A 13,298-nucleotide genomic window follows, 5' to 3' on the forward strand; every position below is an offset into this window, starting at 1 on the left:
AATCTTTTCTTCTTTTCCATTGACCATTATAGCTTTTTCTAATGAATTTGACAGTGTGACATGTTCACAAAAACATCTGTATAAATCCAGCACTGAATTTAATAAAAATAAAAGCATTTTTGATCAGTTTCACTGATCTTTCTCGGTTACAGAATATAGAGGAGAAGAGGAACAGAAAAATAAAAGAACATAAATACATATTTAAAAAAATGCAAGTACAAAAGGTTGCTACAAAAATTCCTCTCAGTTTTTTAAAGATGTAAGTTTTTGTGAGCTATTTCCTCTAGTTGTTCTCGAAGTTCATAGATACTGTGTGACATGTCAAAAAATACAGATAAACTTTTACCATGTAGGTTTTTGCTTCAAGTAATGTTTTTTTGGTTATTGTAGTCTAAGAACCTTTATTTGATTTTCATCTCTAAAATAAATGAAATGTTACACTGATTCAGTTTCTTCATTATTTTATTTATTTTTATTTTTTTGTTTTCTTGATGTTGATCTGCAGTCCAGCTTTTCACTTTTTTTATTTTTAAAATTAATCATTAAATGTTCTAATTTTTTTTTAATGAGTGATGTTATATCATCCACCTATCTTAAGTTTTTGATGTTTCTACTCATCTATTTTAATTTCAACTCTTGACCCATAGAAGATGTTTAATCTTCTGTGGGTCAAGAGAAGATGTCAATTCTCTTGAGAAGATGTTTAATCTTCCTTGAGAAGATTAAACATCTTCCTTGAGAAGATTAAACATCTTCTCAAGAAAGATTTTTTTAATGCTTATCAGGTTGTTTTTGAGATTAAAATTAAAATGTACAAAAGTGAATGAAAATATTTTATTCAGTAAAGTAAGCATCATCACAATCTGCACCCTCTTCCCAATGATATACAAGTTGGTAAATACCACTCCCAAAAAAGTCACGATCTTTAGAAGCAAAGAAATCCTTCATCTCTTTCTGTAGCTCTGTTCAGTTTCTAACTCTCAGTTACACATATAATTGTCCTGTGTCAAAAAAGGTAACATGTCTGGTGAATATGGGGAGTGGGATAGAATTCCCCAACCAAGGCTATGGGGCTTGTCCAGATCACTTGCACTGTGTGAGGTTGTTCATTGTCCTGAAGGAACACATTTTTATGATCAAGTGTAAGCTATTTTTGCAGCACTCATCCTGAACTCATTGCAGTTGTACCAAGTATACATCTGCAGTGATTATTTGGCCAAGGGGAGATGTTCATAATGAACGATTCCAGCTGTAGTCCACTAGACACAACAAAGTTGTCTTTTGATGGCTGTTATGCTTTGGTGTATGTGGTAGAGAATCATCAGACAATTACCAATGGGAATGTTTGGTATTGACATATGTAACTCATTTTTTGTCACATGTTAACTAATGGTCCAAAAATAGCTCATTACTGTGTTGTGAAAGCAGTGACAAGCAGATCATAAGCCTCTGGAGCTTGTTATCAGCACTCGGTTCGTGTGGAATCCATTTGCCCAGCTTCCAGGCTTTTCCTAGGTGATGCAAGTGCAAACAAATAGTTCCATCACTCACATTGAACCTTTTTGCAAGCTCATGAACAAATCTGCAACTCTGCCCATGTATATTTCATTAGAATAATAACATTGAAAAAACCACTCAAACTTTTTTAGTCACCTGGTAGATGAAAGGAATGGAAGTAAAATGCATCTCTGACTCTTTTCTTTGAATTTTAAACAGTATGTCCTCATATATTATTCTGATCATTCTTCTAAGTTTTTTAACTAACCAGTGCCTTCTTAGATATACTTTTTGATTTATGTATGATGATCTTATTGACTGAGTCCACGTGTGCTGGATGCCCATTTCTTTCAGGAACTTTTACAGTTGAAACACTTGTATAAATCTTTGACTATCCTGCATTCATAATTTGATTCCATGGTTTTCTTCCTTTTTTGAAATTCTTTATAGGCCTATATCAAGTGGTTCCATTTCTATAATTGGTATTAATGTAATTTCCTAAATTTGTAAAAAAAACCATAATTTTCAGTAAGAGCAATTTGCTTGGGTGTAGACAGCAAACTGGTAACATAATTAGCTGGCTTGCAATTGCTTGTTATGAATTAAAATTTGCTGGGTTGATTATCTAGTCCAACGTTTCTCAAAGTGGGTGATAACGCCCCCTTGTGGGCGGTGAGTAAATCTAGGGGTGCACTGGAGGCAGGGTACTGAACGGTGACCAAAGGCAAAAGTTGGGGTCACTGACAGCCGTTTCCTTTCCTCTGTTAAACGGATAAGAAGAAACATTGCGTTTAATGGTTTCCAGATGTTGAGAACAATGTACGGCAAGGGCACAAAGTGTGAGATTTATAGAAAAGTTTTCCTAAGAATATTTCCAATCCTTTCTCACACAAGAGAAAATGAGTTAGGGGGCGTTGGGTATAACTTTACGGACAAAGGGGGCGGTAGATCGAAAAAGTTTGAGAATCACTGATCCAGTCTATACATTCTAAATTGTTAGTCAAACTAATTTAAATTATTAAAACATTCTGAAAATACACTATTATGTTTCCAGTTCAAATTTCATAAAATAAAATAAAATTGTGGTTTTTTTAGTCTGAAAAAATCCAGTAGTATTTAGTTCATGTATTTGAAAGATTAATTAATTAATTAAGTTCAGAATTTTTGGGAAGAAATTTTTTAATGTACAGTAATATTTCACTTAGTGTGGTTAATGAACTCTAGAAAATTAAAGTACTAATTAAATCTGCAATATTTAGGGAATATACTTAATAGGAAAAATGATGATTGTTTGAAAACAGTTCTTTTTTTATTTAAAAATTAAGTGGTTTAATAATGTGTAATAAAATCCATAAAAATTTACAAGAGAAATGAAATGAAAACTAAATTTTAATTAAAAGAGAAACATCTATCCAATGTTGTTTAGGTTTCCTCCTCCTCCTTTTCTGTATGAAACTCTTAGCATCACCAAATTGCTTTTCATTCTCATGCAATAATACTGTTTTTTCATTTAGAACATTATTCAAAATTATTACACGTGATCTGGACTACACTAAAATTTAAGTTTTTATGAACTCAAAAAAATGGTTAGAATAGTTGTGATCTCCAGCCATGTTTCTAGTTCTTCTCAGGATAAGTCAGCAACATCATTGCTAGTATTTATAGTACAGTATTTTTTTTGAATTCATGCAAAATTTTCCACAGAATAACCTCTGCCAAGACTAATAACCTAAGTTTCATCTTATGTAGTCTGTTTTAATCAGGAGACAAAGATCAATTCATTCAAAACACTTTGATCACACTTGTTATAGCAGCAGTCAGGGCCGTGCTGTGATATGATAGAGAGGTGGCTGCATCGGACGGCACCATAAGAGGGTGGCATATGCAGTATTTCGGAGATGGCATTTTGAAGACTTGCATCCTACTGAGAAAATCTACCGCACAGCCCTGGCATTTTGTTAATGTTGGCTGTATACATTGATTGTAGCCTGAAGAGGGGGATGATTTTTTTTAATCCCGAAATGCATTGCTGCTATGACAAGTGTGATCAAAGTGTTTTGAATGAATTGATCTTTGTCTCTCGATTAAAACAGACTACATAAGATGAAAGTTAGGTTACTAGTCTCGGCGGAGGTTATTCTTTGGAAAATTTCCGCGTACGTTTAATGAAAAAGTCTACCATTACAATTTACTTGTCTAAATTGTTGCATGTAAGTATTTTTTTTGATTTAGTTTTTAATCACTAAGTATTTGTGTAGAAGTATTAATTTCTTTTCATTTATTAAAATAAATATATCCTTTTCTAAAAAGGATATATAAGTTAAAAAGTAAGTCAAATATGCTATTATTATTTATAAAAGAAAATCACAAGCTCAAACTAATTTAGATAGAACAGCACCATAAATACCTTTCCAGTAACCCACTAATTTATTTTTAAAAATGTTTTTAACTCTTTTTATAGGCTTGTGTTGGGTTTTAACATAAAATTAGAAGGTTCAAACTACAGTTCTAATTAATGTTCTTATTACATTTTATAAAATTTGAAATATGATATATATATATATATATATATAGTGTTATGTAATATTTTATACTTTAATGCAGATAAATATATTGTAAAATAAACTCACTATATAACAAAATAAACTACAATAAAATTACAAATATAATAAGAATAAAACAAAAAAAAAATTGGAAAAAAGAAGAGGTTTTCAGCTTGAGACAATGAGGTGTAAGTCAAGATATATTTGATGTCTATTACTTAGAGTAAATACTTACCTTTCCCACTGCCTGGAAGTCTTTCTATGAAATGTAAACATCCCTCCTCTTACATCATACACCGCTTCCCCCTACACACCCGTTTGGCAGTCCCCTGTGTCTTCTGAGCAGTTTGTTGCCTGATGATGTTCGTTTAACACGGGAGAAAACGTTCACACTTTGTGTATAATTTCTTGCTGGTTTGTTAGGTTTTTTTGCAGTGTTTATTTTTGTCTAATATTAACCAGTCGTAAAGTAGCAGTTGTTAAATTATTTGGTGATCAGACAACACTATCTATCAGGTTATCCACCAATGATTACCAGGCTTTTGATAACATTTTTTTTTTTTATTAATACAATGACCTGCTCCCAAATAAGGAATATTTCATGTGCTTTTAGTGTTCTTAGCTCATGGGTTTCTAAAGTTGTTTTTAAAATGATGCAGGCCTAAAGGAGTTGAAAACATTTGTTTGAATAGAGTATTGCTGGAAAAGTATTTAAAGTGTTGTCCAATCTAATATTAGTGAGGTTGCGGCCAAAGTTTTAAATGTGAAAACATGTACGTCGGACGGTTGGCGCCGCTTTCCTGTAAGCGTAGAAGTTTGACAATGGCGTTTGGAATGCCAAGCATGATTCCACTGACTTTCCAAACACCATTGTCAAACTTCTAGGCTTACAGGAAAGCGGTGCCGATTGTCCGACGTACACGTTTTCGCGTTTAAAACTTTGGCCTCAACCTCGCTATTATTTACTTAAATTTTAACAAAAAATGACATACGTGTATTTTTAAAAATATAATTATGAATTCACTTCAGACTGGAGCGACCATATCATAATATAATCTTGCATCTATGGCATATTTATGGGGATGATGTGAGTGTTGGATCTCTCGAGAGCCTTTAGGAATAAAATTTAAACCAAAATAATTTCATCTTAAATCTAAAATTACATTTTATTAATGATTAATTCAATGTTCACAAATTATTTCATTTCTTATTATTATAATAAAATGAATGCATGGTTATCAATTGCTTGCTTATACTACATGACTGGATTATTTTAGCAGCAAGATTATAGTTCAGATGTCAAGTTTGTCTCAAAGTCTCGTGGCAAGTATTTAAGGGACACTTGTTTGTCAGCAGCAAGGGTTAAGGGGATGCTTAAGTTTTTTTCATTCTGATTGTACTTTTCAGATCATCCTCACAGATCATCCTTAGAGCAAAATCTTAGTTACACCACTGTTTTTGCATTAATTGAATCTTCTGTCACATTAAACATATCAATATAGTCCCTTACTAAATGAAGGTCACATTAAGTGAAGTATTTCTGTTTATGTTGGTTGTTCTGTTTAGTTTGGAAAAAATGAACTGACAATACTTAAAAAAATAAGATAAAAATTTGTTGGACTAAAAATTTATTTTAAATTCATAAATTTGATTTGATTTGCTTATAATGAAATTGTGCTGCTGATATGTTATGTGAACAAAGATGATAAATTTGAAAGCAATGAAATGTAGAATATGTACTTTTGATAGAGGAAACTGGAGAATAAAAATTGCTATGGATTGATAAACACAGGAAGTGTAAATGGAAAGAAAATTGAATAATAACAACAAATGATATATCATTTAAGTAAATTTTTAGATGCTTGCTTTTGATTTTTTAAAGTAGGAGATATAACAAACCATCTTTTATTTGTGTTTGATTCCATTACAAAATGCTTGTTTAAGACTGAAATAATTCTTTTAGACTGCTCAAAAAAGAGAAAAAAACAATATTTTCAGTAAAAATTATGATTAATCAGAGAGCAGATCTCAGTATAGAATAGCTCATTAATAAATATTTTTTACTCTTACAGCTGTAGAATTATCAAATTAATTATTATATTAGTCTGTAGCATTTAGAATTTTCTAGTTTGTTAATTGGCATTTAAAAATGTCGAATAAAATAGAAAAAATTTTATTAACAGTCAAACCTCGGTTTTTTTAATGCTCACTTTTTGAACAGTTCGGTTTACGAACAGAATTTCATAATTACACCGATTGCTATATGATAACTCTGTTGCCATTAACAACCTACTTGACAAGAGTCAGCCACAGATTAGAAAGACACGGATGGTCAACTCTTTATACTTCCTGTGTTAAAGAAAGTTGATGGCCCGACCAATCAATGACGGGACTACCAGTTCAGAAGTGAGTGGTGCTGAGATCACCTCACATCATTATGCATCTCAACACTAATCATTGATGATGATGCTGTTTAAATTAGATTTCAATGTACAGTCAAACCTGTTTTTATGCGCTCCTTTTATGTGCGATTTTTATTTGTGCGATTTAATCTAAATCAAATTAATTAATAAAAAAACACATCAATTGACATTCACATAATATAAATGGCATCCAAGAATTCATGTTTAATATGCTTAAGTTAAATTAAATAACAGATTTATTAATATAGTATATTGCATTTTTTATGCATGAAGTACAGCTAAAAAGATTTTTAAAAATGGCTTTGTCTTGGGGTCAGGAATGGATTAATCCATTTTATATTGTTTTTTATGGAAAAATTTGTTTCAGTTTTAGAACAACTTTTAGGAATGAATTATGTTCAAAAACCAAGGTTTGACTGTATAAAGGGTTTATAATATAATAATGTTGTAGTTGTCTGTGTCTGAAATTAACTGAACATATTGCTTACCATAAATATTTAGTGATTCAAATTGAACTAAAATAAAGTTAGATGTATGAACATTAACTATACAGAATATTTTTTTGCTAAATCATTTAGTTGACTTCCTTCTGACTTTAATAAGAACATACAAATAAATAAAGCCTCATTTATTTATTCATTACTTTAAAAAATAAGCTAGTTTCTTGCTTCAGTAATTATTGTTTGTATTGATGAACCTGGATCTGAAGTTGAGCTGTGAATCTACCTGAAAATGTTTCTTTTCATCAAATATATTTGTTGGAAGAAAAAGATTTGGTGATTATTGTTGAACATTTCCAGTTCAAATTTTCTCAGCTTATGTTAATAATACTGTAATTGTTTTGTAAAGTAAGAAATAAATACACCGAGCTTTGTTTTCTTATTTGTCTTATTAAAGTCAGAAAGAAGGCAACTAAGTGATTTAGCAAAAACATATTTTTATAGTTAACACATCAGCTGATTTCCTACTGATGATTTATCAGATGCATGCAGCTGAATTAATACATTGTGCTAGAAATGACTTTTTTGTGCTAAACAGATATATGTAATCTGTTTTTATATTAAAAGCACATTATTAATGTTTACAATTAAACTAAAATCAGAACACAAAAAAACCTTTACCACTTTGTTTCTAGCAGTTTATCACAAAGTACAAACATTTTTGGCCGTTCTAAATGGCCTTCTTCAGGTACAATAAGGTCGGTTGGAACGTCGGACCTTATTGTACCTGAAGAAGGCCATTCAGAACGGCCAAAAATGTTTGTACTTTGTGATAAACTGCTAGAAACAAAGTGGTAAAGGTTTTTTTGTGTTCTGATTTTAAGTAGTTCTAACTTTGAGTGCAGAGAATTATAAACTAAAATAAAAATTATTTTTTAAATTGTCAAAATGAAATGTGGGTAATCAAGTATCACATATTTAGTAAATCACTTTTATATCTATAAATAAGGAAAAAAATAGGTTTTATCATTATTCTCTTCAGATGATTGTTTTTGGATAATACGACTCACAATCTAATTTATGAAGTGATTGCTGAGTTTGTTCTTTATATTTTAAGCTCTGTAGCAAGTTGTTCATTACAGATATATCTGACTTTCAAGTAAACTAGAAAAGTAAATGGAAAACAAAGCCCAAATCAAAAGTAATCATAAAAAAAATGATTGTTCAGGTTACATTCAAAATTAAAATTTTAACATTATAATTAATGTTTTTTTTTCATTTTTAATGTTATTCAATGCACAACATTAAAAATAACAATGTAAAGAATGCACAACCACCTTCAAACTAATTTGAAAGATCTCTTGAAATTGGACTGTGACTCACTTTTTCCTGTACTCATACAGCTTCTGGAAGTATTGCTGTAAACCATCTTTTGCAACTATCCATAATACCTCTTGTGATGCTGCTTTTACCTCATTTGATGACTAAAAATGACATCAAAATGATTTTGATTATTTATGATGGATGGACCGTGCCCAGATGCTGCAGATGTCATTTTGAGTCGTCAAATAAGGTAAAAGCAGCAATACAGGAGGCGTTATAGATGGTTGCAAAAGATTGCTTACAGCAACACTTTCAGAAGCTGTATGAATGTTGTCCAAGGGGATTAGTTTGAAGGGACTGTGCTTTTTTATGTAGCGAGCGTGTAGCAAAAATGATGTCATGAACAGCTATCACTACACATCACTCCATTATGTTTAGAAAAACACTTTCTTCTTTAGCTAAACATGGATGCTGTATCCTTTAATTCTAGTTATAGCTGAAAGTAGTGTTTTAGTTAAAGGACTACAATATTTAAAAAGAGTTGTAAAGAATTGAGCATTTCTCTTTCTGAAAATGTGAACAAAATAGACAGAAGATAAATAATTATGTTTAAGATATAGTATTTTCCTATTCTGTAGATGACTTTCAGAGTCATTTTAGAAAATTTAATTCTTGTTCTTAATCTTTCCATAATATTTTTATCAACATAACTTTGACGTTTTATTTTCATAGCATAATATCACATTATATATACAAGCATCCATTTTTCTTTACACATGCAGCAGATGCAAAAGTTGCTTTATCTTTGCTGCAGTGACCCCTTGCAACAAATGTTTAGAAATGGTTTGCTACATGATAGTGATGCATAAAGAAATGCAACCAGGTGGTTGTGCATTGGTGTTTTAAACTATTCAAGGCAAGGAACTATATGCCAAGTTCCCAAACTTCTGGATCCTACTATGTAGATAAATGCATAATTTTTTAAATAAGCTACAAATTATACAGTATTTATTTTCATTTCATTTCTTTATAAATAGAAAAAACTTTCAAACTGGACTATTCTGTAACACAGAATATACAACAAAAAACCTAAGTCCTTCCAGTAATAATATTTTAATGAGATATGAATGTTTTTAACTTCCTCCTGAGGAAGAAACGTCTAAAGTCCAGTACAGAACTTGTATTTTTAAACTTGATGTAGACCTCAGGATGAGGTCGAAAACATTCATATTTCACTAAAATGTTCTGGAAGGACTTAGGTTTCTTGTTGTATATTTTGTATTTATTTATACATAAATATTTTAAATGTTTATTCAGTTCCTATTGGAACCCGTTTGATAGTTGGTTCCTTAAGAGATTTTGAATGGGTTGTGTAGCTTTTATGCTGGAAGAGATAACATTTTCTGTTAATAGTTTAATAGGTGTCTCATTTTATGATAGGAACAGTATTATCCTGAAATTTTGTTGTTGTTTTTATGTACAAAATTTGTTGCTAATAATTTCTGCCCTAACCCCGAGTATCAGTTGTCTTTTGTGTATTTCATCAGTATTGTTATCCACTGTATTTTACTAGTTTTTTCAAATAAACTGAAAATTGAGAAAATTTCTTGAATTTTCTAAAATTCCATTTTATTTTAATAAATTTAATTTAGAAATTTTACAATGTAATTAGTGGTAACTACTCTTCTAATTTATTGACTCTATTATTAAGATAAAAATTAGTTTATTTCCTATGTTAAACCAATTAATTTAATTCATTAAGTCAAATATAATTATTTAAAATATTTTACATTGTTTATAACAGTGATTCCCAAACTTTTTCGAACCACCACCCTTTGGTTCCATAAACTTATATCAAATGCCCCTAACCATATCCCAACTCTCCCTAACCCATTTTCCCTTGTGTGAGAAAGGATTGGAAATATAATTAGAAAAACTTTTCTACTAACCTCACACTTAGCATACATTGTTCTCCACATCTAGGAACCATTAAACATAATGTTTCTTTTTACCTGTTTTAACAGAGGAAAGGGAAGGTTGTCAGTGACCCCCAACCCTCATCTATGGTTACCATTCAGTACCCTGCCTCCAGCATCTCCTGCCACCCACTTTCTTCTTTTAGTCTCCTTAGATTTACTCACTGCTCTCAAGGGAACAGTTGTGCACATTTTGAAAACTACTGGTTTAGAATATTTCTGTATCAATAAAATAAAGAGTGTAGTATGTTGTCTAGATCATAATTAAGTGAAATTTTTCAATCTGTAGCACAATATTGCTTTACTCTTATAAAATTTAAAATGATTTTTGGCCAAAATAATTGTTTTAAAGTGATTCAACCCTATAATCATTTTTTTTTTGTTAATTTATAGAACTTCTATGATTGTACTATATTAAAATACACAGTTAAAATATATACTTTTGAGATTTATTTTAATTTTTGCATTTTAAAACATGAAATGTTTGAACTTTACAAGTTTTTATTCTATTAAATGAAATTTTCATAGGGTAGATAATTTGCTTTCCTCAAAAATTTAGTCTTACTTATAAAATTTTGATGGAAACCAAGTCATAAGTGCCATTTTCTATCAAAATTAGACTAGGAACATTTCAGTTAATTTCTAGTGATTTCCTATAAGTTTTATTTAATATTAAAGAGTGCATTCTTTTATTATTCTATTAATTTATTCATTTCACCAGTGATCCATGTCCTGTCTTTGCTTGTTTTATGTTCTCGTGATCCTCCCTATACTGTTTTGATATTCATAAAATAGATTTATGAACTAGTTTCAGCCCACGAATAAAACAAAATTGTGTGGAAGTGATTGCTTTCATATATAGTAGACCTAAATGTTTGTGATTATATTGATAGTGTAATAACAATATTGAAAATATAACTTTTAATTTTAATAATTAATTTTAATCTTTATGAATTATAATAAAAAGTTTCACTTAATTATCTGGAGAGTTGACAAATGAGAATTACTCCAATACTAGAATGACAATTATAAAACAAGCATATCATTAGAAATGCTTACGATTATTATATACAATCAATGCACCTATAACAGTGGATAAAGTTTAAAGAAGGCTAATGTCTGTGACCCAGTTAATGGATTCATTTCAGGCATGGACAGTTGAAACTGTCCAAATATGACCCATTAACCTGGTTGAAGACAATTTTTTATCTTCCTTATTTAGATTTCATTTACTGTTAAAGGTGCATTGACTAATTCAGCTGAGTAACTATAGTGCTTAGTTCATCTTTAGTAGAGTACAGTTCAGTGATTTCATAAATCATACAGGTTAATTGGTAATCAGTTTTTTGTGTACTCATTTACTATGTTAAAATTTTTTCTCTTCCATTGCATTAGATGAATACTTCAAAAAAAAATGTTCATACATTATCAGAAATTCTGCTATTAAGTAATGATCCTATTACTAAATAATAAAATACTTCTAATATGTATACTTAAATATTTGAATAATTAGATCATTGAACATTAAGATTTCTAAACATATAAGGAAGTAAAAGTAAAGTTAGTACTATAAGAAGTGTGCAAACAAACTAAAAAAGGTTTAGCCAAGATGGTTATTTTCTTAGTTTTCTATTTCTGTGATATTAGCGAGGTTGAGGCCGAAGTTTTAAATGCGAAAACGTGTACGTCGAACGTTCGGCGCAGCTTTCCTGTAAGCCTAGAAGTTTGGCAATGGCGTTTGGAATGTCGAACATGATTCCACTGACTTTCCAAACACCATTGTCAAACTTCTAGGCTTATAGGAAAGTGGTGCCGAACATTCGACGTACACGTTTTCGCGTTTAAAACTTCGGCCTCAACCTCGCTATTATCTTCGTTTTTGTGCATAAATTGAATAGTAATATAAAAGAATTTGCATTTATATACTTAATTTCCAATTGTTTTAGTAAAGTTGTTGAAACAATTATATTACCTATTAAAGATTCTGATCAAATGTTAAAATTATTTAAATGTTAGAGGCTATGTTTCAGATACATTAGTTACTAATGTGGAATTGTCTTTTGAATACACTTTCATCAATGTAGTTTAATGTAACAGAGTTGAAAGCATAAATTATTTGTTTTTCGTTATCAGAGAGTCAATTTTTAAAATTATAGTATCAAAAATTTTATTCCAAATACCAGTTTATCATAAAATTATTAGTCATCCAGAATGTAATTGTAGAACCCCACATTCTACAAGCACGTTATATTTATAAAATTCTAGGCCACCATGTTCGGCAAAATGCAGTTTGTATTTCACAAATTTAAAAAATAAAATGAACGTTATGATTTAGGATATTGATACCACAAAGTTTTTTTACAATTTTATCATATAAACTTTGCTAGTTTTGCTATAATCAAGTAAAATTAATTTACTAAGGTAGTTAATAATCAAGTTAAATGTTATTCTTACTTGATCATAGCAGTTTCTTTTTTAGTTTGTAAACTAGAATGTATAAAACCACATATATATAATCTTTAAAATTTTGCAAAGAATTGTTAACTTAATTTTTAAAAACAAGTAATTTTAAATATTCGTAGGATGTTATTAAATCAATCAGAATAGAAAGGAAAAGGATATACTCGTTCTATTTGTTCCCATTAATGGAGGATGTTCCATTTAGAACACATTGTATTATTTTCAAGTTTACTAAAGCTTTTGGATAACTTTGTCTATTTTCTGTTTTACAAATAAAGATTTACAGTTCTTTAAAATTATTTTTGAACGACGATAAAAATATACTCTCCAGCATCTTCATAAAGAATGTAACATTTGGCAAATATTTTAATTTTAAGTGCTAAAGTTTAATTTTTAAATTTTTATTCCTAATATCCAAATGTATAGTTTATAACAAAGCAATGGCTTTTTACTATTTCTCCTTCAGGTCTGCTTCTTGGTAAATATCATATGCTTTACAAAGAAGCGAAAGAGAATATTTTACTCTAAGTTATTTCCAAGTTTTTTTTCCTTAACATTTTTTTAAAACATAATTGTATGTATGATGATGATTATTGAAGTAATCTTATCTTATCAGTAAAAATACTTGCTGTAATT

The 13,298-nt window shown here is 29.9% G+C and overlaps 2 protein-coding genes across 2 annotated transcripts in view; both read left to right on the forward strand.

Annotated features, from left to right (window-relative positions):
• The window catches only part of LOC136978578 (limulus clotting factor C-like), a 225,199-nt gene that overhangs the window by 150,691 nt on the left and 61,210 nt on the right, over window positions 1-13,298 (forward strand). The gene's annotated exons all lie outside the window — the stretch shown is intronic.
• The window catches only part of LOC136978575 (coiled-coil domain-containing protein 50-like), a 175,656-nt gene that overhangs the window by 79,992 nt on the left and 82,366 nt on the right, over window positions 1-13,298 (forward strand). The window lies entirely within an intron of this gene.

The sequence above is a fragment of the Centruroides vittatus genome, unplaced genomic scaffold (assembly GCF_030686945.1).
Source record: "Centruroides vittatus isolate TY-2023 unplaced genomic scaffold, ASM3068694v2 contig_546, whole genome shotgun sequence".
Classification (NCBI taxonomy): domain Eukaryota; kingdom Metazoa; phylum Arthropoda; class Arachnida; order Scorpiones; family Buthidae; genus Centruroides; species Centruroides vittatus.